The following is a 24,548-nucleotide window of genomic DNA, read 5'->3' as shown; positions in this document are numbered from 1 at the left end:
CCTACCCCAAGTTCAGGGAGGATACAATTCCATCATGGTTGTGGTTGACATGATTACTAAGGTTGCACACCTTATTCCAGTTAAGACAAACTTTAAAGCCTCAGATATTGCAAGGTTGTTTATCAAGGAGATATTCAAGCTTCATGGGTTATCCAGGATAATCATTAGTGATCGTGATTCTCTTTTCACATCACACTTCTAGAGAGCTATCTTTGAAGCCATTGGGACTCAACTCTATTTTAGTATAGTGTTGAAGGGTTTTCGAAAGCAAAGTCGCGTCCTCAGAGGACCTTAATGAATTTCAAGATAGAAGATCCATCATGTGAATAATCCTATTGTCCAATTTCCCACACAGCAACAAGTTTTGGGCAGCTTTGTTTTATGGTTGTGGGTGTACGCTCAAGCTCTAGGGCAAAGCATCGTGCATAAGACATCAAAGTACATCAAAGTATATCTTAGAGTCAAATAATCTGAGGAAATTCTTTGGCTATATGGAGCTTTCAAATTCTGATGTGCAATCAGATGCTACTGTAACATTCAAGGAGCTCTAAAGTAGTCTATATCTCAAAGGCTACAATTGATTCAATATCTAATGATTTTCTGAAGATTATAGACACAAAAAGACCTATTACTTGATGTTGCTAATAAAGTAATTGGAGTATTAATTGTAAGAACTACCAGTTGTTTTAGTGATAACCACCCCTTCCATCTTGACCTCTTGCTATTGCTATCTATACAATTGTGTCTACTGGTTTTGAAGCTGCATATACAGAGACATATTCTACAAAATGTGCTTTAAATCATTCATAGAAGTACTTGAAGTAGAAATCGATGATGAAGTTGAAGTAGAGGACAAAGCAAGAATCGTAGAAGAGGCTAAAATTGATGCTAAAGACTCTCCCATCCTGAAATTTAAATGCAACACTTTCACATCGGGTTCACCAAAGATGTCGAAGGGTTTTCGAAAGCAAAGTAGCATCCTCAGAGGACCTTGATGAATTTCAAGATAGAAGATCCATCATGTGAATAATCCTATTTTCCAATTTTCCACACAGCAACAAGTTCTAGATGGCTTTGTTTTATGGTTGTGGGTGTACTCTCAAGCTTTAGGGAAAAGCATCGTGCATAAGACATCAAAGTACAACAAAGTATATCTTAGAGTCAAATAATCTGAACAAAATCCTTTGGCTATATGGATCTTTCAAATTCTGATGTGCAATCAGATGCTACTGCAACATTCAAGGAGCTCTAAAGTAGTCTGTATCTCAAGGGCTACACTTGATTCAGTATCTAATGATTTCTGAAGATTATAGACACGAAAAGACCTATTACTTGATGTTTCTAATCAAGTAACTGGAGTATTAATTGTAAGATCTGCCAGTTGTTTTAGTGATAACCACCCCTTCTGTCTTGAACTCTTGCTATTGGTGCCTGGACTTTCACAGACAATGCTATCACCTGTGACTCTAAAGTTTTCAGGTATGTAAGATTAAAGACCTCGCCCAATCTCTAAAAGTTTTTCTTTTGAGCAGCAGCTTCACTCAGCTTTGTTTTCACATAAGCTTTTGGAGTTCCTGACTTCTGATTTTTGAAAGAGCAGTAATGATAGAGATATATGATGTTTGTTACAAAGTTATTTCCCTTGTGAGAGCTTTTTCTTGGATTAGCTTTCCTAACTTGGATAGAGTAGTTGATTCCAACAATCTTTGTCGTTGGTCCATGGAAGCTGCAGCAGTTTCAGCAAGTCCTGCCTCCAACAATTCGTCTCAAGAAGTAGAGTAGCTATTTGTGGATACTGATTTCTTCACTTCCTTTTTCACATTGTTTAAGTCTGACTTGTACTCTCTGAACTTTACAAAAAGGGCAAACTTTTGGTTTGGCTCAGACTTCTGGCTTCTAAGTCCATCCTGTAGATCAGAGATTCTGCTTCCTCCAATCCTACATTCAACTCTATAAGTTTTTTTTTCTTTTGTTCTTCGGTAAGAGCCACCAAGGAGGCACACTTTCTCGAAAGATTAGTGGAGAGCTAGCAGTACTGCCTCTCGTAACCATCAAAGATCTCGCTCATTATTAGAGGCTTCTCTCTCTGCTGCGAGACCTTCTGAGATCGAGTCCAAGGAGACCAAACGGGGAGGAATCAGCGATCCTCTGATGCCTTGATCCCTCCCTCCCTTCTTTTTCTACTTCTTGTCCTTTTCGAGGCTGAGGATGAGAATAACATGGTTATGCACAGTAAGCATACACTTTTGCATTTTGCATGCCATATGGTATAAATCCTGGATGCATAGCACTTGTATGTTGAACGCTGATCAACACTAAGAGTGTGAGGAAGTCCTTTGCTATAGGTTAGAGGAGCGGTTCCTTGTGATAAGTTCAGTGAGGAAATATAAACTCCTGGATCGTTTGATAAATCAAATAGCAAACTATGTATCATGTGTCTTATATGTTGAAGCAGTGCATCTAGGGGACCAATCTGCGAGATGTAGGAGAGCTATAATAGTGAGGCCGCACTGTTTGGATGGAGAGGTTTCCTTCTGTGTATGTGATACGAGGTATTATACCTATATGTTATGGGATCTCCCTCTAAGGAGTAAGGAAAGGTAAATGTTGGAATGTGTCATATTACAAACACGAAATTGATATTAGAGTTTAGTGTAGTGTGAACCTTAGACTCTCCTGAACGCAAGGTCATGTGGGGTGTCTTCTGTGTCCTAGAGGTCCAGCTAGTGCTAGAGAGCCATTGTCCGCTCCATTTTAGGTCGCGATAGGTGGTGCATTTGTCAGGAACTACCAATAAGTGGTGGTTCCAAATCTAGGTTTTTTAGGGATCAAATAGTTCATTTATGTCCTCTGACAAGAACCCTCAAGCCGAAATACAAAAAGAGGAATGTGCTGAGACGGATAGTGTTACAACTATATATATCATCTCTCACTTGACTTGGGTCTCACCTATATATACTAACTGTGAAAGATGCGTGATCTAGGACATGGCAGTGAGTTATGGTGGATGGAAGGAGAAGAGTGGACTCATGATGGAGAAGACAAAGACACTGTTTGTTACACAAGTGAATTAGGTTCCAAGATTGAGACTTGGACTCATAAACACAATCTTGTATGTGGACAATGACACTGACACTTTACTAAAAAGAAAAGAGTACTATCATTGCTTAAGAAAAAGGAAGCAAGTACAATGCTTTATAGGAAAGTAGGAAACTGTAGTAGGCACCACTATGCATATGGGATAAGTAAGCCTGCATGTCCTTGGCCCTGAAGCTCCATACAAAGAGGCTGTTAGTGAGTGTGATTGCTGAATCTCAACACCCCTCCTCAATCACAACTAGAAAGGCACAAAGTGTGTAGAGGTTGTAATGAGAACCACCTGCAAAGTGTGGGCACACCACAAACATGGTAGACACAAGAGGTTGTCGTAGAAAAGGCTAAGTGTGGGCACCAAAACATGATGGACATCCAGAGGCTGTAACAGGGGCCTCACAAAGTGTACAGGGAGTGTAATGCAAAGTTACATGAGGAGTTTACAAAGCTTATGACAAGAAGGATTAGGGCAAGGAAATACAAGGCTTTTAAAACAGTCTATCAGAGTAATGAGAGTAGAAGGACTGATGAGTCTTGTCCTTCCGATCCTGGTGGTCTTCATCTTCATCTTCATCTTCATCTTCATCTTCATCTTTTGGTCCATGGTCTTCTTCTTCTTTCATAGCTGCAAGATAGGCCTTTTGGGACCTCTTTCTAGCATGACAGAACTTCTCAGTGTGTCCGGTCCTTTTGCAGAAGTCACAGAAGAGCGGTTTCTTTTTACCTTTGTATCTATTGTTTACATATAACATTTGTTCATCCTTTGAAGTGCCAGGTTCTTCTTTGCTTTTAAGTTTCTTTTCTTCCTCTAGCAGAGAGGCTTTAATGTCAATAAGTTGAGGATCAGGCATATTGGTTAGAGTGGTTGATACATTATCATAAGCAAGACGCAAACTTTTTAACAAGACACCAATACAAACATCTTCATCCATTTTTAGCTTTATCCCTGCAAGTTGAGTAAGCAGGCTTTCCATGTAGTTTAGATGGGATGCCAGGGATGTATGAGGCTTCATATCAAGTTGGAAAAACTCAATTAATAGACCATACTTAGACGACTTTGACTGTGCACCAAATAAGGTATCCAATTTGTCCCAAGTGTCATGGGACGTGTCACAGGCATCCACATCATGGATGTAGCTGTCGTCCAATTCCAGTTTAATGATGGCTTGTGCCTTGTCATCATTCTTCTGCCAAGTAACTGAAAGGTTCGCATCCCGAGGTTTCTTCTCTTTGCCATTAGTAATGGCTCAAAGACCCTTCTTCATCAGAATGAGCTTGATGCGGGTTTGCTAGGTGTGAAACCCGACTCCCTTGAACCGAGCATTTGGAGAGTCTTTTCCCATGTTGGATAGCAAGAGCAAATTAGTACCAAGATTCTCAAATGTTAGAGGTGAAGGAGCAGATTACAATGTGTCAAGAGACACAAGTAATGGTAGTGTGAAAACACACTATGTAGAGACTCGATTTTGAGCTTGAATCTTCCTTGCTCGGGGTCGTTGATCCTTCTTTAGTCTTCTCAGGTCCTTCCCCTCCTTGATTTGGTGCTGGGGAGTAGATCAGAGTGGGCTTTAGCTTGGTTTAGTGTCAGGAGTGAGAAAATGAGATTGGGAGATTTTGGCTATGGTGGAATTAGGGTTTCTGAGATAGGGGCCTGGTTTTTTACAGATTGCACGAGTTGTAGTTGATCATTTCCCAAAATTTTTACATGTATAGGAAGCTTACTTCAAGGGCTATCAAAACCCCATAACAATCGATCAGATCGCGGGTAGTACGGCACGCGCAGAGAGCTCGATCAGAAACGACGCAAATCAGGACAAGCGCAATCGATTTCTGTAATACCGAGGCCAGAGAGCAACAATGTCATCAATTAATGTGATACCAAGTTGCACCTGATGTTGGGGAACATCTTCCAAGAAGAAGTCATAAGCTGATTTGACCTGTAGAGGGAGATCTCAGCCCTCTATCAAAGGTATGTTCAGGCTGGCTATGGTGGCCATAGGACAAAAGCAAAGAAGAATGACAATGCTAGAGCTATAGAAGCCCAATGTTGGACTGTTATGCAATAGAGGGAAGCTCAGGGAGTTTAGAAACAATCCTCTAAAAGAGAGCTTGGGGAGATACTGCTTGGTTCAAGAGATCTAAGAGCTCAAAGGCAAGTAGGTGCAGGTTTGGCTATGGCTGCCAAACAGGGCAGTGAGAAAAAAGAGTAGAAGATGAAGTCTTGAGCTGGACTGAGATCAAGCTGAGCTAGATGAAAGTGAAATGGAGCTGAAGGAGTAGTGCCATGCCCGTCTGTGCCTTGATACCATGTGAAAGATGTGGGATCTAGGACATGGCAGTGAGTTATGGTGGATGGAAGGAGAAGAGTGGACTCATGATGGAGAAGACAAAGACACTATTTGTTACACAAGTGAATTAGGTTCCAAGATTGAGACTTAGACTCATAAACACAATCTTGTGTATATGGACAATGACACTGACACTTTACTGAAAAGAAAAGAGTACTATCATTGCTTAAGAAAAAGGAAGCAAGTACAATGCTTTATAGGAAAGTAGGAAACTGCAGTAGGCACCACTGTGCATATGGGATAGGTAAGCCTGCATGTCCTTGGCCGTGAAGCTCCATAAAAAGAGGCTGTTAGTGAGTGTGCTTGTTGAATCTCAACACTAACTCTACATCAATATGAATCATTCTTTGGGAGCATGTCTTGTGTATCTCTCTCGTACTCTCTCTCTCTCTCTCAACATGGTATCAGAGCTATGGATGCGTAGCAACAACAAGGAAGATAAGTTGTTTCATTGTTTATACTTTATTGAATTCTTTGGACAAGTGATGATTTGATACATGAACTTGTTCAAATTAGAAGTATTAGTTAATTTTGACATTAAAAACCGCTTGTCAAAATCGCTTGTCAATTGGAGTTCTAGATCAAAAGTTATGACAGTTCAGGATTCAAGATAACAATTTTGCTTGAATCTGCGATTCTTTATTTAAAACTATAATTCTAATTACAGTTTGTTAATCCCCAATTACAGTTCGTTTCGTCTTTGTTAATGACATTGATTATGATAAGCAAACATCTTGCTATTTTTAGCGATGTTTTATTCTCGTTCACGTTCTTTGTTTGATCGAAATAGCACTTTTCTTATACGCGTCATCTCGTCTTGCACATTAAATCTCTCTATTTCGGGCTTTCTTTTTAGTCACTCAATACTTTTCGTCGTTCTTACGTGCATCTCCCTATTTTGATTGTCACGCGTCTCAACTACGCTCATCTTGTTCATGGTTTGCAGATTCTGCGATCTCATCTTATTTGTTTTCTCTCGAGATACATGCATGGCCAATTGCATAATTGTTAATGGATATCCATCTAGCCAATGTTCGGTTCCCTTCTTCCATGGCAAGGCTTTCCTGGGTGGAAAGCAAAGATGATGCTAATTCTTGAAGGTGACAAATTATTTAATATTGTTTTGGGCGACTTGTCTTGCCCGGTTCAACCTATTGATGTGATGAATGACAATTCTCTGATTATTGATGGCCCGTTATTTGAACAATGGAAAATTGATCATACTGATGGATTCATCGTGAAAAAGTGGCTCATCGTTATATATTGTCTGCACTTTCTGACTCACTTAAGTTGGATGTCTTTCTTTTGGAAACCTCTCATGCTGTTTGGGAGTATCTTATCTCAACGTTTGAGAATAAATTGGTCACCGAAATTTTATATCTCCAAACTCGTTTGAAGAATCTTCAATATAAGGTTGGTACTTCTATGCACTCTCATATCGAGGTTTTTAAAGACATTATCAATCAGCTTGGTGCTGCCGGCGCTCCTGTTGCTAAAAATCAGATTGTTACTCAGCTTCTTTATACCATCAAAGATCCTTTATATGACAATATCATCACTATTTTGTCTAACAAGGATGATATCCACTTTGACAAAGCATGTATATCTCTTATTGAATATTCTCAACGTCATGAGCATCATTTGGAAAAATTTGATGCTGTTTTGGTCACTCGCGAACAAAGGGATTTTAATGCTGCTTTTGTTGCTCGCAAGCTTCCCGCTTCACATTTTCAATAGGGTGGATGCCCGAATCAAGGTGGTAAATCTTCTCGTCTTGGTTATCCTAATAAACATTGTTCTTATTGTGATAAGAAAGGCCATTTGGCTTCTGATTGCTGGGCATGTCAATATGATGAGGAGCATGGAGCTACTATAAAGCAACCTCACTTGTCCAAAAGTTTTCCTCCTTGTGATTATTGTGCATATATAGATCATCCATCTCCTCGTTGTTATAAACGCAGATATGATGAAGAACCTTCTCGAGCTTATATTGTTCAACAAACTACAGCTGATGATGATCATACTCATCAGGAGCTCAATTTCGTCCATCATGATATCTCTCCAGAAAAGGTACTTCATGTTCATGATGGTTATTTATTTATCGTTGATTCAGGTGCCACTAGAAACATGACATACCAATCACAGTGGCTTCACAATTATCATTCTCTTCCTATCAAAAAGTTTGTTTACCTTGTGGATGATACGACTTGTCAAGTCAAAGGAGCGGGTGATTTATATCTGGGGAGTGTTTCATCCACTAGAATATTAAGAGGATTTCTTCATGTTCCAGATTTGCAAAGAAATCTTCTTTCTCTTGCTCGTCTAGTTGATCTTGGTTTGTTTGTTGGCTTTGATCATAATGAATGTTGTATAGAGAAAGACGGACATACTATAGCAGTGGCTCCTCGACATGGTAATCTATTTGAACTATCATTGAATGATACGGTTGCAAATGTTGTTACTGCCCCTGGAGATGCAGATTACAAATTATGGCATCAACGATTTGCACACTCTGATTTTGCCAAAATTCTTGATCTTCACGTTATGGTCTTGTGCAAGGTATGGATCTTAAATCTCATCCACGTATGGAAATATGTGAGTAATGTGCACTTGGAAAACACCATCATTCGCCTTTCCACACTTCTACTTCATCACATTCTTGTGCTCTCTTGGATTTGGTTCATACCAATATCCTTTTCCTGTCTCAAAGTCTCAATATCGATATTTTATAACTTTCATTTATGATTTATCACAGTACATACATGTCTATCTTCTTCGACATAAGTCTGAGTCTTTATCTATATTTAAACAATACAAGATAAGTGTGGAGCTTAAAATTGGATTCTTTATAAAGACTCTTCGCAGTGACAAAAGCGGTGAATATGTATCCAATCTATTTGATGACTTCTGTAAGGATCAAGGTATTCATCATGAGTTCACAGTTCCTTATTCTCCTAAGCAAAATGGTGTTGCTAAGCGCAAAAATCACACTATTCTTAATGCTATACGTTGCATGCTTATACACTCTGGTTTGTCTCGAAAGTTTTGGACTAAAGCACTTCTAACAACCATTTTTATTCAAAATCATCTTCCAACAATTGCACCTGCTGGTAAAATTCCTATAACAATTTGGACAGGGAAGACACCTTCAATCTCTCACTTTCGCACATTTGGCTGCATTGCTTATATTCATGTGCCCAAGGACACTCGACATAAGTTGGATCCTCCAGGTTTGAAGGTTATTTTTCTTGGTTATTCAGATTATTCCAAAGGTTACAAATTTTATGATCCTTCTACTCAAAAGGTTATCATTTGTCATGATGTTATATTTGATGAGAAGATTATGACTGGCACATGGTCGTCAGATGTTTCAGATGATACATAGTCTTTGCTTAGAGCATTTCCTTACTTGCTTTGTGAGTCTACTAATTCTGATGATCATAAATCTCCTTCAGCTCCAAAGAAGATTGATGAAAATTTGGAGATATATGTCGATCTTCCTATTGAGATAGAGCATGGATTCTATTCTATTGAATATGATGTCTTTGATGATGCTATGTTTGTCCAAGAGGATCCAATATTGTATATGGAAGCTATCAATCCGTCTCAAAGGGATCAATGGCAAGAAGCTATGCAAGCTGAGTACGATTCTTTAATCTCCAAAGGTACTTAGATTCTTACTGAACTCCCCCCAAATCGTGTTCCTATCAAATGTAAATGGGTTTATAAAACCAAGACCAAAGGTGATGGCTTGTTTGATAAGTTCAAAGCATGACTTGTTGCAAAAGGTTACTCGTAGATTGCAGGAGTAGATTATCAAGAAACATTTTCTCCCGTTGTGCGCTCCATAACTGTTCGTATGCTTTTGGCTTTTGCAACACTATTTGATCTAGAAATTCACCAAATGGATGTTAAAATGGCTTTTCTCAATGGAGATCTTGAACAAGAAATCTATATGGAGCAACCTGAAGGTTTTATGATTGCAGGAAAGGAGCATCTTGTATGCTAGCTTCATCGTGCATTATATGGATTGAAGTAAGCCTCTCGTGATTGGTATATTAAGATTGATCAGTTCCTCACATCTAAAGGTTTTGTTGCGTGTTTTGCTGACCCAAATCTTTACATCAGGGAGGACAAATGTTTTATTATTCTTGCTCTATATGTTGATGATACTATTCTTGTGTCAAATAATATTGCTTTTTTGGATGCTATGAAGAAGCTTTTATCGACTGCATTTGAAATGGTGGACCTTGGTGAGATACATTCTTATTTGGTATTCAAGTTCAACGACACCGACAACAAGGCATTCTTCTTCTTTGCTAGAAAAAGTTTATTAATGATATTGTTAAGAAGTTTGGGTTGAAAAATGCGCAGTCTGCCAACACTCCCATTCTTTTGAGCTCTACCAAGGGTACATCTACAACACGCAATGAAGAATCAACCATTCATCAACCTTTTGCTAATCTTGTTGGTTGTCTTCAATTTATTGGTTTAAACACAAGACCAGATATTTTATTTGCAGCTAAATTTTTGGGACAATATCTTTCTTCCCCTTCCACTATTCATTGGAGTGTTGCAAAACATATTCTTAAGTACCTCAAGGGTACTAAGGAGTTTGGTATTATTTATCATCGTCGAGAGGATTCTTCTTTATCTTCTTCAACTTCTCTTGACCTTATTGGATATACAGATGTTGATTGGGCAAGTTCACATTTATCCATGCAATCTACAAGTGGGAATTGTTTCTTTGTAAATGGATGTTTGGTTTCTTGGTCCAGCAAGAAACAACGATGTGTGGCGGTTTCTACAACTGAGGCCGAATATGTTGCTACATCATTAGCAGCTCGCAAGCTAGTTTGGCTTTGACAACTACTTGCAGATTTGGGACATCCTTCATCATCTAGTACACCTCTTCGATGCGACAACCAAAGTGCTATTAGTCTTACCAAAGACTATATACAACATAGTAAATCAAAGCATATTGCTATTCATTATCATTATGTTTGACATGAAGTCAAGAAAGGTTCCATTATGGTGGAGCATTGTCCCAGTGATCAAATGGTTGCAGACATCTTCACAAAAGCTCTTAGTGAAGCTCGCTTTAGTTCATTAAGACATGCACTTGGTATTGTTTCAAGTTCTTGTCTCATTGATTGAGGCATGTATCATTGTATTCAAGAAAACTTTATAGTAAATCATTTTTGTATCGTAGGTATGTGTAGGGGCTTGGGTTTTTCCCTTGTTCTCCCCAAGGGTTTTTTCACTCGTCGCAGCCAGAGACCTTTGTTTGAGTGGGGATGTTACAACTATATATATCATCTCTCACTTGACTTAGGTCTCACCTATATATACTAACTCTACATCAATATGAATCATTCTTTGGGAGCATGTCTTGTGTATCTCTCTCGTACTCTCTCTCTCTCTCAATAGATAGATGGCGGGTTGAGATTCTAAGGTGTTATTCTCCTCAAAGGAGCATCCCAATATGCATAAGTGGCAGTGGTTTTAATTATACAAGTGTCACAAGCAGCCCTTTGAGTGCAAGAGGAAGTTTTTATACTTCCCCTCTTCCAGTCAATCAACCTACTTCAAGTGGGGTGTAGTTTTACCTACACAAATGCCTATTGTCAATCGAGTTGTAGCCATGGCTCAACCCATTGCCATTCCAACAAGGACACCAGATTTACTAGCATTAAGAGCACCCTTTCCCATCTTCCATGGGTTAACAGAAGAAGATGGAGAACTCCATCTTCCATGGGTTAGCAGAAGAAGATTGGAGAACTCCATATTAATGAGTTTCAAAAACTCATGTTCAACTATTGAATCCAAGATGAAGGACACTTAATGATGTTCTTCAATATGACAATGAAAGAAAGGGTAGCAGTATGGTATCAGGGTCTGCACGTGGAACTAGAACTAGCATTGACCAATTCTTCATAGCCTTTCGTAGAGAGTTTTCCCTTGAGAGGGGTGGATAGTATTGGATGCGTGTCTTGAATGTAACATGCTAGGAGGTAAATGAGAATGTCTAGGCCTATGCCAAGAAACTAAAGCAAGTTCTTTGCAAACTCGAAACTTATATTCCCATTCCACCGACTGCATAGTTGCGATATTTCCTACATGGATTGGACTTCAATATCCAGGTGCAGCTAAGTAGCATTTCTTTGGCCGACATTAATACTGCTATTACTCAAGCAGAAGTAGTAGATTCACCTTTGCAAGCGGCATATGTAGCAAGGGTAAATTGAAATGGAAATAATTTGACACTAACCAATAGGAGTCAAGGGGACCATGTCAAATGCAAATGGAAGAGGGAGTATTATGCCAAATTTGCCTATGTTAGCAGCTCCTCCCAGTGTGACTATGCCTATGCCTAGTTAGATGGCTCCGGTGAATGGTGGAAGCCAAACAATGAACATGAATGTTGTCGTAGTAGGTCAGCGGCCAATTCCTAGGCAAGTGGTTAGGTCGATGGGATGATAGATAGACAATCATGGCTATGAGTCAAGTGCCTCAAATGTCCTTGGTGAAGTCAAGGATATGATGAAGCACTACATTGACATGATTAGGGAACAATATAGACAAATAGTTATGGATGTCAATTTCCTTAAGAAGCAATAGAATTTGATAGGGAATCAACGCCCTGAAGAGAATGACCCCTCAAGATTAAGTTGTAAGTGGTGTGGTGGCCAACATTTTCCTAGGATTTGTCCGAATGTGAAATGCAATATTTGCAAAAATTCTAGCCACTTAGCTGCTACTTGTTGGAGTAAGATCAATTCTCTCTAACAAGGAAGTAAATAGCCAGGTCCACTAAACCATCGTGCATAAGGGAATAATCTCCAGCAAGATGATGGACCAAGACAAATACTGCAAAGAGGAAAGGCTACTGTAGAGGAGTTGCGTCATGGTAATGGAGTCAGCCTTATTAAGGCTGTATGTGCCAATAATGCTAAAACTTCTAATCTAATAGCTGTAACAAGAGGTCAAAAGACTAGAGAGGGTGACAAAGGAAATGTAAAACCTGTCAAGGGAAACCCTAAGCAAGATATTAGGGAAAAGCAAGTCTTGATGAATCCTTGATATGGAAGGTGAAATCCTAAGGCCTGTTAACAGTAAAGTCAATCCCAAGAAGGATAAAGAATTGCCAAGAAAGAAGGAAAAATGTAAAAAAGAGGCACCAGGACCGGTTCAAAGATCAAAGAAGAGACTAGTTTGGTAAGAGAAGAAAATTTTGGCTAACTACCACGACTTTTATTTAGCAAGTTCTCTCTGTGAAGTTAAACTAGACGTAAATCTATTGCAATTGATTAAAATGTCTCCACCAAGAGTATGTAAGGAATTCAAGAAAATCCTCCCTATTTGGTATATTATAGAACCTTTAGGCATAGCATGAGTGGGAGAAGACTGGTTCAATCATGCTGAAAAGCATTTTCGTAGGGTTCTAGCATACGTGGATGGAATATTAGTGGTGGATGCTATCCTGGACACTGGATCCTCCATCAATATCATGAGTTTAGACTTGATGGAGAGGCTAGGTCTAGAAATCCAAATAGATGGCTCCACACTTCTTAGGATGGCTCATGAAAATCTAAGGCAACTAGAAGGTTGCATCACTAAAGTCCACGTTACTGTTGCAAGCATGGAATGCTATCTAGACTTTAGAGTGATAAGATTTACAAGACGTTCTAGCTATCGAGTTTTGCTAGGCAAGCCATGGATTTTATGAACATATTGTTAAGTCAATATACTTGCTGGTTGAGTGATTTTAGGTAGATGTGCCAATCGAGTAGTAATAGTGAATGCTTACCCTTAGTCTCCTCAAAGTGAGGGAGCTCCTTTATCCTCTACTGAACTAGAAGTAGTCCATCTGGTAGTGAGACGTGATCGAATGATGGATTTAAAGAAGGGTCTTGTATAGAGAACATTTATCAAATAACCTTGAATGAGCCTATAAAACCTCAAGATTGAATAAGAGATGCAGACGTTATTGAGTTGGACCTTGGTACACCAAATGATTCATGGCCAATCAAATTTGGATCCCAATCAAATTGGGATCCATGCTCAGTTTGGAAGAAAGAGAGGACTATGTATCCTTAATTTAGGAGTTCTACGACATCTTTGCTTGGAGCTATGACAAACTTAGAGGCATTCCTCCTAACCTGGTTGTGCATACCATTTCTCTAAAGGAAGGAAGTTGGCATGTACGTTAGAAAGTAAGGTGCATGCCTTTCGAACTAAGGGACAGGCTATTCCAGGAGCTACAAAAGTTGCACAAAGTGGATTTGATCTTCCTTGTTCAATATAGTAAATGGTGTTCACTAGTTATGATCAGAAAGAAGAAGAATAATCAAATTCGGCTTTGTGTAGAATTTGGAGAGCTAAATAAGAAGACTATTAAAGACTACTACATCTTGTTCTTTATTGACCAAATTTTGGATCAACTAGAGGGTAGGGAAATATATTCGTTCATGGATTGCTTTGCGGTGTATAACCAAATGGCAATTGCTGAGCAAGACAAGCTAGAAATGGCATTTATTCATTTCTTCAGTACCTTTGTGTACCATGTGATGGTATTTTTTGTTTATGTAATGAACTTGGTTCGTGGCAAAGAAGAACCGATAAGACCTTTGTGTGACATCTCGTTAGAGGATTTGAAAGTATTTATTGATGACCTGGAGGCAGCCACCATAAGAGAAATGCACTTAATTATTTTGAGGAAGTGTTTTGAGCATTGCAGACAATTTTGCATAGCTCTTAACCCACGGAAGTGCGTATTTGGAGTGCCTTATGGGCTATTGTTAGGTCATGTGGTCACTTCAGTAGAGATTGCAACGACTGACCTTGAAAAGATGAAGGTTATAATCTCCATGAGTCCGCTGCATACTCCAAAGGAGGTATATAGCTTTCTCTCATCGATAGGGTATTATCGAATATTTATCAATGCCTTGGCAGAAAGAATGTTGCCACTGACGAACCTATTGTCCTTTAATTGTATGTTTGCATGGAGTGATGCTTGCAGAGTATCTTTTGACGATGTGAAGCAGGAGCTTGCCAAAGCACCTGTTTTAAAAGCACCTAAAATGGGCTCCCTCCTTTTTACACTCCCAAGTTTAGAAAAATAAAAGCCTAAAAGGATGATGTGCTAGATGAAACTATGTTTTTATCAGGCTATAGGAGTCCTCCTCTAGTAAGAACTCCTCGTTGAGTTGTCCTTACTTAGGAAGGTAGTTCAGAGCACCACTTAGGCGACCTCTTTGATATTTTGTTTAGCTTGGCCATGTTGGGCCAGTTGGTTAGTGACTAGCTCTAAGCTTTCTGCCAGATTATGCTAAGCCTAGTCCTCATGAATCTCATGCTTTGGTCTTGACAAGGGGTAGGGTGAGAGCTGTGATGTGTTTTGTTGAGTATATTTTGTATTAGCTTGATGCTCTTTGTGGTTGTGTTGATATGCACATTTATTTTTGGGATTCGAAGGGATGAGTCGCCCTATCTCGTGGTCTCCAATGAGAGCTGATTTTTGAGTCCAAGAAGTGCTTAAAATTTACCAAAAAACCCAATTTTCAAGAGAAAAAGAAACTCTATTGAAGGCAGCATAAACAATGGGATCCATTTTAAGTAGCAAGCAGCCAATGGGTGCCAAAAGTACTTTAAAGACCCATCGAGCGATGGTTGGGGAATTTTGATAATTTATCGAGATGTTAGATGGGACTTCAAGAGATGCCCTGCAGTGGGGAACTTTGAGTCAATCATGCAAAAATTTCAAGAGCATTAAATGGACGCTAGATGGGAGAAGGGAGTACCCGAGGTGGAGGGACAAAAGCCAATAAGTAATGTAAATGAACTTTAGGCCAAAGGGGGTGACCCTTGGGGCCTCCCACCCCACTATCTTTTTTTTGAAGGGAGGAGACCATTTTTTTTATGAACGAAAAAAAAATGAAGGCCATGAAGGCACACGTGATATGAAATCGTGATGAGGAGCAGGCTATGGGTTATGGCACCTCAAATAACTCATACTAACTGACAAGATCAACCTCTTCCTTGACATCTTCCCTCTCTATCGCCTGGTTTCACACACGAGATTTCTTCTCGGATTGAAAGATCCTATTTTAGACTTTCTCTCTCCTCCCTCTCTCTCTCTCCGAACAGGCAATTCATGTGAAAGAAGCTCGATTGATGAATGCTCGTTCAGTATAGTACCGGATTGCTTCCAAATCGAGTGGAACTGAAGATGGATAACCAGAGATGGACTCAGCATTAATGGTGGACTATTTTGCTATCCCAAATAAGATTTTTTAAAACCTACAACAAAAGGAAAAAAATCGGTAACTCACTTTTATGAAGAAAAATGGCTCCTTTTGGACATTTTGTTGGCCCAATGGTGTTCAGATTGGATAAAAATTGGTAGACATGTTTTTTGCTATACGTTTGATGAGTATATGCCAAAAAAATTGGAATACATATTGTGATAGTATTGAAAATAATTTTCTAAAACCCAAAAAACACGCATTTTACAAAGAAAATAGAGTTTTTATCATTTTGGATTTGATACAAAAGATGGATATGGGATGAAATGTGGAAAATGAGTAATTCTCAGTTGTCATAATCAAAAAAACTAGAAATACCAATAAATAATCTATTTTCTTGACAAATAAATAGGTAAAAATAGAGAAAAAGTGGAAAATTTAAGTTTTTGTGCTTGAGAAAATAAGGAAAAATGTGGTTAATGTCCATGCATATTTGGCAAGGTTGAGGCATGAGGTATAACCTCAGCTCATCCTTTTTCTTATGTTATAGTGTGTTTTTATTGCTTTATATATCGAAAATGACAAAAAATAAAACCCGACACCTATGCAACGATGCAACACATAAGCAGTAGGGGGAAAGAAGGGTTGTGGAAGCATTTAAGTGTTGAAAATGTAGTAAAGTATGATCTTTTGGTTGTGCACGTCATATAGGAGGATAATCATTTAAGTTTTAAGAGGCTAGTAGCATAAAGCAACGCGGTGCTAAACTTTAGCAATGCAGCAACAATGAATATATTAAAAATTATTGAAGGACTGAGTTTTATACTCCATTTTGCTTATTTATTTTAAAATAAAATGGTTGTGCACAATAAGCGTACACTTTTGCATTTTTCATGCCATATGATATAAGTAATGGATGCATAGCACTTGTATGCCAAACATTGACAAACGCTAAGAGTGTGAGAAAGTCCTTTACTGTAGGTTAGATGACCAGTTCCTTGGGATACTTTCAGTGAGGAAATATAAACTCCTGGATCGTTCGATAAATCAAAGAGTGGACTATGTATTGTGTGTCTTATATGTTGAGACAGAACATCTTGGGGCCAATCCCCAAGATGTAGGAGAGCTGTATTGAGGTGGCAGTGTTTCAACCGAGAGCTTGCCTCCTATGTACGTAATACGAGGTATTTTACTTATATGTTATGAGATCTCCCTCTGAGGAGTAAGAAAAGGTAATTGGATTGTGTCCTATTACAAACACAAAATCAATTTTAGGGTTTAGTATAGTGTGAGCCTTAGATGCTCTTGGCCGCGAGGCCGTGTGGGGTGTCTTATGTGTCTTAGAGGTCTAGCTAGTGCTAGAGCTAGTGTTGGGCCCATTTTAGGTCTCGACACTTGATTCTTATGAATCTCTTGAGATGGTACTAGGGACTAATCTAGAACCACAATCCAATCTTGATCTATTACATTCAAGTGGTATGATTCCTCCAAATGTAAATCTTCTATGAGCTTAAACATGAAGAAATGCAAATGTATTGTGTATCTTAGTTACAAGCTATTCTTCTAATATTATTTAGTATAAAACCAAGGTATCGTCAGCTTGGAATGTAGTGAGGAGATAGTACTACAAAACACGAAATCAAATAAGGATTCAGAACTTGGAGAATAAACTAACAACAAAAAATTTTGTTGAAGAAGAGATAGCTCAAGCATTTGTCACTTGAATCAAGAATCTATACGACTAGATGGCTAGTGCTAGGATATAAAAGACTAGTTATGAGGATCTAGCTTAGAGGTGTTTTAAGATTTGTCCACCAAAGTTTGATGGAATTGTAATTTATCTAAACACTCAGGTGAGACCCTAAGCTTGGATATTTGAGGAAATTTGTGCATAGCTAATGGAGGAGTTACAGCTTAAAGCCCGATAAGCTAACAACAATGGAGATATTGCATTCTTTGCTAATGCAAAAGACAAAGGTGGTTCTTCTATCAATGGTGTGATAGGAAGAAGAAGGGTTGTAAGAAAAAGTTACAAGAAAAGTACTTTTAATGCAAGAAGAAAGAATATGCAATTGCATATTATTGTATCAAGAAGGCAAATGAAAAGAATGGCACACTAAAGACTAAAGGGAAGGAGACAGTCAATACAATTGAAGTAGAGTTAAAGTTATTCATGGCAACTATTGAGGAAGTGTGTTTCTCCATATAAGAAATATCTACCATTGACTCATGGATATTGGATACTAGCACCCCTCATTATATGACCAACAAGAAGGTCTATATAGTTCTATAAAAGCATTTGCAAGAATCCATCATTGTATGTTCCAAAGATTAAGAGAAATCTACTATCAATTGCTTCTATATCTTATCCTGGCCCTAAGCGAAGGTTCACTAAGAAGTTTTGTGCAGTGATTAGTTTGCATCTCCATCACGGTCCCTCTATGCCCAAATCCAAAAATATATATCATAGCAGTCACTATTCCCATTTCAAGCTATGTCATGTATTATGCATAATAAATTGAGGAAGCAATGTTTCACGTGAACCTAAGTAAAAGCATCACAAATACATAAAGAATAGCCAATAAGAATTTTTTTTAGAGTCACTTAAAGAGTGGGAGGGGAGCTACATCAAGGCTTTTTCTACCTTTCTCATGAACCTTACTTCAAAGGTAATCTCTAATGTAAATGTGCCTTATTTCAATTATACACACCCATTGTTCAATCCTTGAATTATCTTATGAGTCCTCATCATTATAGCTAACTAATTATTGTACTCCCTAATGTGATAGGAGATGGATGGATTGATCCAAATTATGTCAAATTCGAAGGACATGTTGCCCCACCTTTCTTAGGATCAAGCTCAATTCACGCTAAATTCTTGGGATATCAAGGTATCTAATTAGAAAATGTGGGAAAAATCAGAGACCCAAGGCTAATGGACTAGCTTTTCAAGGCAGATGCATTTTGATGTCAAAGCACACAAACCAATGTATTGGGTGAATGCAAAAGTCTAATTTTAACAACATGGAATAGCATTTTTTGGATAGTCTATTCTCCCTCTCTCAGTCTCCCTTGCGGGCTCTGGCCGCCATCTTTCGCTTCGGATCACCCCTGGCGACGTATTCCATTACCAGAAACACCTGACTCTTGCTGTTCATGACCCCGTACAGCTTTAACACGTTCTCATGGCCCTGCGCTTGTCTCATGGAGCATATCTCGCGCTTTAACATGCTTCTCATCTCCTACACTGTCAGTACTGACGAAATCTTACGATACCAACAATATTGCGGACGCCCTTGGAGATTCTTCACTTTCTTCTTGTCCAAGATCTTGATGGCCACCGTCTGCCCGCTCTGCAGATTCTTGGCTTGCTTCACCGTGCCCTGGCTTCCACGGCCCAGCGCAAGGTGACCCAATATCAGATACTTAGCCCCCTATCACCACGTCCTGTTGCTGCTGCTCCTGCGCTATTGCATCGACGTTGTTGTGGCGCAATAGTAACTTAATAAATTCAGCGCTAACTTTAGATCTTCTAGAACCTTTTTCTGGACTTTGTAACTGCTCGTTCTTGGCCTCTTATTTTCGTACTTATAGTTGCCATTGGCAAGCTTAATTCACAACTGATTCTTGCGTATCACGACTGGTGTACACTGCTGTCTCTCTATCTTTCTGTTAGCGTGCCTGTTGTCTCAACATGATATAGAGCTGTAGAGCACGCTCATCTCACCACCCTTCTCCTCTCTTGCGTTGCTTCTACTTAAGCCTGCTAGTTGATCCGGACAACCAGCATAGCCCAACCAGCACCAGCCACTGCTTCTCTCATTCCTTCCACTGTTAGGAGCTATCAACTAGATAAGCTCTCAGGCACCAATTATCTGACTTGGGCCACCCGAGTAACCCTTCTGCTCAAGCGAGCAGACCTTTGGGACATAGTGAGCGGCACAACCCCCAAACCTGTTGCGCCCAATGATGCTGATTGGCTCGCTAAAGACCTACAAGCCCAATCTCAACTGATGTTGCACCTTGGTGACCGCCAAGTTCAGATGGTCCGGCTTTGCCAATCTTCTCTTGCGATCTGGGCTTTCCTCCGTTCAATTTATCATCACGAGGACTTGATTACCCGTGTCACGGCACTCAAAAAGCTCCTCATTGCTGTCCTCTCTGAACAACAAGACACCTCTAAGTTCCTTGATGACTGGCGCACATTAGTAGATAATGCACTTTTGTTTGGCCTTCAATTGGATGATAGTCTCCAAGCCATGCTTCTCCTAGCCGCATTACCATCCTCCTGGCGACCCTTCATCACTACCCAGGCTTCAGTAGTAGGTCTAACAATTGAAACCTTAATCGCTCGTATTCTACAAGAGGACGCAATGCCACCACAAGAGAAACGAGGCATAGACACACATGTTAGATGCGCAAAGTCGGGCGCGTCTATCATTGCGTCTATATGTGCGTGTAAATAGACACGAATTTTGCGTCTATTTATTTGCGCAAATAGACACAAATATAGATACGTCTTCAGACACGTAATTATTTAACCACCTGAAATTGGACTTAATATAATAAAAAAACCAAAGTTAATAATTATTTTTGCATTGCTCTCTAATGAATGCCAGTTCCTCCAGTTAACAAGCCTGATATAAGTAATTAGCAGTAAGCAACAGAAATCTTATTATACAATTAGTAGCAAGCATTGCATGTATCTCGTAATTTCTCTAATTGAAGATGATAAAAAATACTTCCTTTTTATTATGGAAAATTCAATTTAGCTTTAAACTTGACTATTGATTCTTGAGTATGCACGTGTGCACATGATATTTTCCATAGAATTAAGAATACACATTGAATCATTAACCAAATTAAGTATATTACAATGAATGATCCATCTCATCTTCAATGAGATCAGCCCTTGCTAAACTATCTACTTGTAGGTCTATGTTATCAAGAGGTAACGAAACAAATAAGTCTATCCCACTATCAGATGTGTTGCTATATTGCTCAATAACTTCATCAATATCATCAATCACATTATTGTCCTTTTTTGTGTTTCCTTGAACATCCTCGCGAGGTTCATCTTGTACTATATCACGCATATCATCCATTATGGTGTTATCATGTACATCATCATTAACTGTTAGATTTTCATCTGCTATCTCTATGTCGGTAATATTACCATATATTGGTTTTGAACGATTAGATATAGGGATGAAATACCACCATCGGTTATTGTTTACCATTGGATGATACACAACCTGTATTTGAAAAACAAAAGTAAGAAACTTAAATACTTATTATATTGTGTATATGTATCACATGTATACATATAAAAAAAATTAGCTTTTGCATATATACATGCTCGCATTGTTGAGGTAGTACTAATGTGTCATTCTTGTTTTGGTGAAATTTTATAGAGTCAATGATTACAAAACCACTTGGATGACGTCTGATTGTGCAATGCTCACCATTTGTTATCACTTCTTTAAACCACTTCACATCTTGTACATATATAAAGAATCGTGTGAAGTTAAGCTTCAGAATATCTTGGATCAAGCCACAATAATCTTCCATGGTGCCATTGGCATCCTGGAAGTGAGCAAGGACACCACAATCTTGGGTATTTCTCTTTTCATCTATACGTTGAGTTCGAAGATGTTTACCCTCACACCAAATAGCATTGAATAATGTGCACTAGTAGTAAAAGATTAAGATCAAACATGTCAATTTATTATATAAAATATAACTTATAGAAACAAATTAATTGATAGTATGTCTCACCTTTGATAAGCAACCTCTTGCGTATTCCCACTCTTCTTGAGATATATTAATTTCCTCCTCTTTTTTCATTCTCTCCATTTCCTCATGTAACCAATCTATATCAATATGACGTGCGAGCGCATTTAGATGATCTGAAAATGAGACATTACATCCATATCTGGTGCAAAATGCTTGTCTTTTGCTTTTTCTTCTTGCTCTTGCTTCATTATATAGTGTCACCCATCTGCTCATTACATCACTATTGAGCACACAAAAACTATTTAACTTACGAAGGTCTTCTTTTGTTAGAACTTTACTCCTTCCTTTTTGTTGAGGTATTATAGAGGTCATCCTCAAGTCTTCATCATCTTTCCATAATCATGGTATAGAGGGGTCCACTTCAGCAATATATTCAGAGATATAAACAAGGGATGATTGCACTAACCAACCCTCAACCATGCTTCGCTCAGGCCGTACTTTTTGCCTCACAAAATCTTTCAAGGTTTTCATGAAGTACTCAAGAAAAAACATCCACCTTGCATGAAATGCCCACAAAGTGTGATCTCATCAATCAAATGTACGAGTAAATGTAATTGAATAGTCAAAATGGATCGAGGAAAAATTTCCTCCACCAAACAAACTACCTCAATAGATAATACTCGAGCATCTTGCAATGTGTTTGGATCAATTTCCTTCGAGCTCACATATCTGTCAAGATGTATTTGACAATTGTTTATTTTTGTGTAGAAATTCAAAGATATATAATGAAAAAATACAATGTATACACAACTCACAAGCTCTCCCATCTTGTAAATGATATCATGTACATCTTTGGATACACAATGGGATATGCTAGTACGAACTGAATGTAAACAATATTCATAGATCAAATGATTAGTTGAGGAAAATGTCATCATACCCTAAAGTTTACACATAGTTACTCCACTAATTACTATATTCATGGTTAGAGATACCCTTACTTGAATCATTTTGTGCCAATCATGGGACTTCAAACCAGATAGTTGCTCCACACCTCTTTTCTTTTTCTTTATGAAGGCTCCCTTAAATACATCATGTGGGTGTTTGAAAGCTACATATTTGTTCCTTCACTAATTTTTCCTCATTCTTTGACAACATCCAAGGTGCATGGGGTAGCTCAATCTTTTCTCTGGGTCCAATGCGTGGCCAGGCTCGTCTCATGCAACCAATGTTACGTAAATCCTCCCTTACATTGACTGAATCACGAGCCCCTATCAAGTGATCCCATAATGTAGATACAACATTTTTGAATATGTGCATGGGGTCCAACAAGTGATTGATCTTGAGTTCAATCCAATACGAAAGATGAAAAAATATAGAGAACCTAACAAACAAACAATATATCATGTAAGCAATTCATCATGCTAAATACTTTAAAGTCAATCGAGAGAAATACACTTCTTACCGACTCATGCCAAGTGGAGGGTGGATGTCGGCATTAATCCATCTCTCCTTCCAATCTCGAATGGTTAGAGATTGTGGAGTCATTCCATTAGTAGGGAGAACATATTTGGGATGGTCAATAGGAAGAAATCGATGATGATTATCATAGATAACCTTCTTTAAATATGCCAGCCTAGAGGAAACTAGAGAGGGACCGCAAATAGGACATGCATGATATCTTGATGTGGTTAAACCTGAACAAACAAGTGAATTAATAAAATGCAATTGATTTAAGTCTTGAATTTCAAATATAAAGTTATATACATGTACCTAAACACTCTCCGTATCCTGAAAAGTCATGCATGGTCCACAACAACATGGCCTTCAACGTGAAATCTCTAGAGGATGTAGATGCCCTTGTATATTGCACCTCAATACCTTCCCATAACATTTCTAGCTCTTCAATCAAAGGATCTAAGTAAATGTCCATGTTTTTTACCTTGTGCTTTCCAAGAATTAGAAGGGACAACATTACATGTCCCTTTTTAATTGCCATGGATGGAGGAATAGTTCACCAATACCACTGGCCATACACTGTATGATGTGCTTTTGATGCCAAATGGATTGATTCCATCCATACCTAAACCAGATCTCAAATTTCTTGGCTCTTCTTTGAAAACGGGCCACAAATTATCTATATGTTGCCATGTCGGTGTGTCTTCAGGGATCCTCCATTTTCCATCACTTGAATGATGACTAGCATGCCATGACATGATCTTTCCAATAGACTTACACTTGAACATAAGTTGAATAAGTGAAACAATAAAAAAATATCGCAAAACCTTACGAGGCACATCCATTGACTTCATCTCCACTTCGTATCTTGATTCGCCACAAACAGGACACTCTCGTGTGAACTCATAAATCCCATGAAATAAGACACAATCATTGACACATGCATGGATCTTGACATAATCGAGGCCTCCCAGAGATGTCAAGTAATGTCTTGCTTGCTCTCTCTTAGTTGGCAATTTGTTTCCTTTTGGAAGCATTTGTGATAATAACCTACATATATTTTTAAAAGTGAGTTAAAAAACCACCAACATATATTTGTATCTGATTTCAAAATAGAACAATTAATATTATGATTCATAAGCCAAATTGAATTGATACCTACTTCAATAATGCATTCAAATTGACATTACTCCATCCATAAATTGTTTGCAAGTTAAGTATCTTGAGGGACGCACGAAGAACGGAGTACGTACAACCTTCATACAACGGAGTAGATGACGCTACGTATAGTGGGTCATCTGGCTTCGTAGAGTGACCTTCTCCCTGAACCGGTTGCGAAAATAGATGGTGTACCATGTTGTCCAAAATCTCATCCTCTATAACTTGATGGGGCATTTCATGAGGGCTAATATCATGGTTGTCAGTCTCCACTCTTCTTGAAGACTCTGCTTCCTCACATCGACATTTTGCAGCCTCTCGATGCCTGAGAGGGAGCATCTGAGGATGTGGCACCGCATCCTGCTCAACCACAAAAGAGAGTTTCATGTACGTTGATATATATTGAGTAACATAGACTAGCAATCTTAGTATTTAAAAAAAACAATGAATACCTGTGATTTTTCTCGGTCCCATTCTCCATACATGGTGAGATGTGACATTGCAACTC

The sequence above is a fragment of the Lygodium microphyllum genome, chromosome 9, assembly GCF_053477565.2.
Source record: "Lygodium microphyllum isolate KBCC chromosome 9, Lygodium_microphyllum_v1.1.10, whole genome shotgun sequence".
In the NCBI taxonomy this organism is placed as follows: domain Eukaryota; kingdom Viridiplantae; phylum Streptophyta; class Polypodiopsida; order Schizaeales; family Lygodiaceae; genus Lygodium; species Lygodium microphyllum.
Note: the sequence above shows the minus strand (reverse complement) of the source record.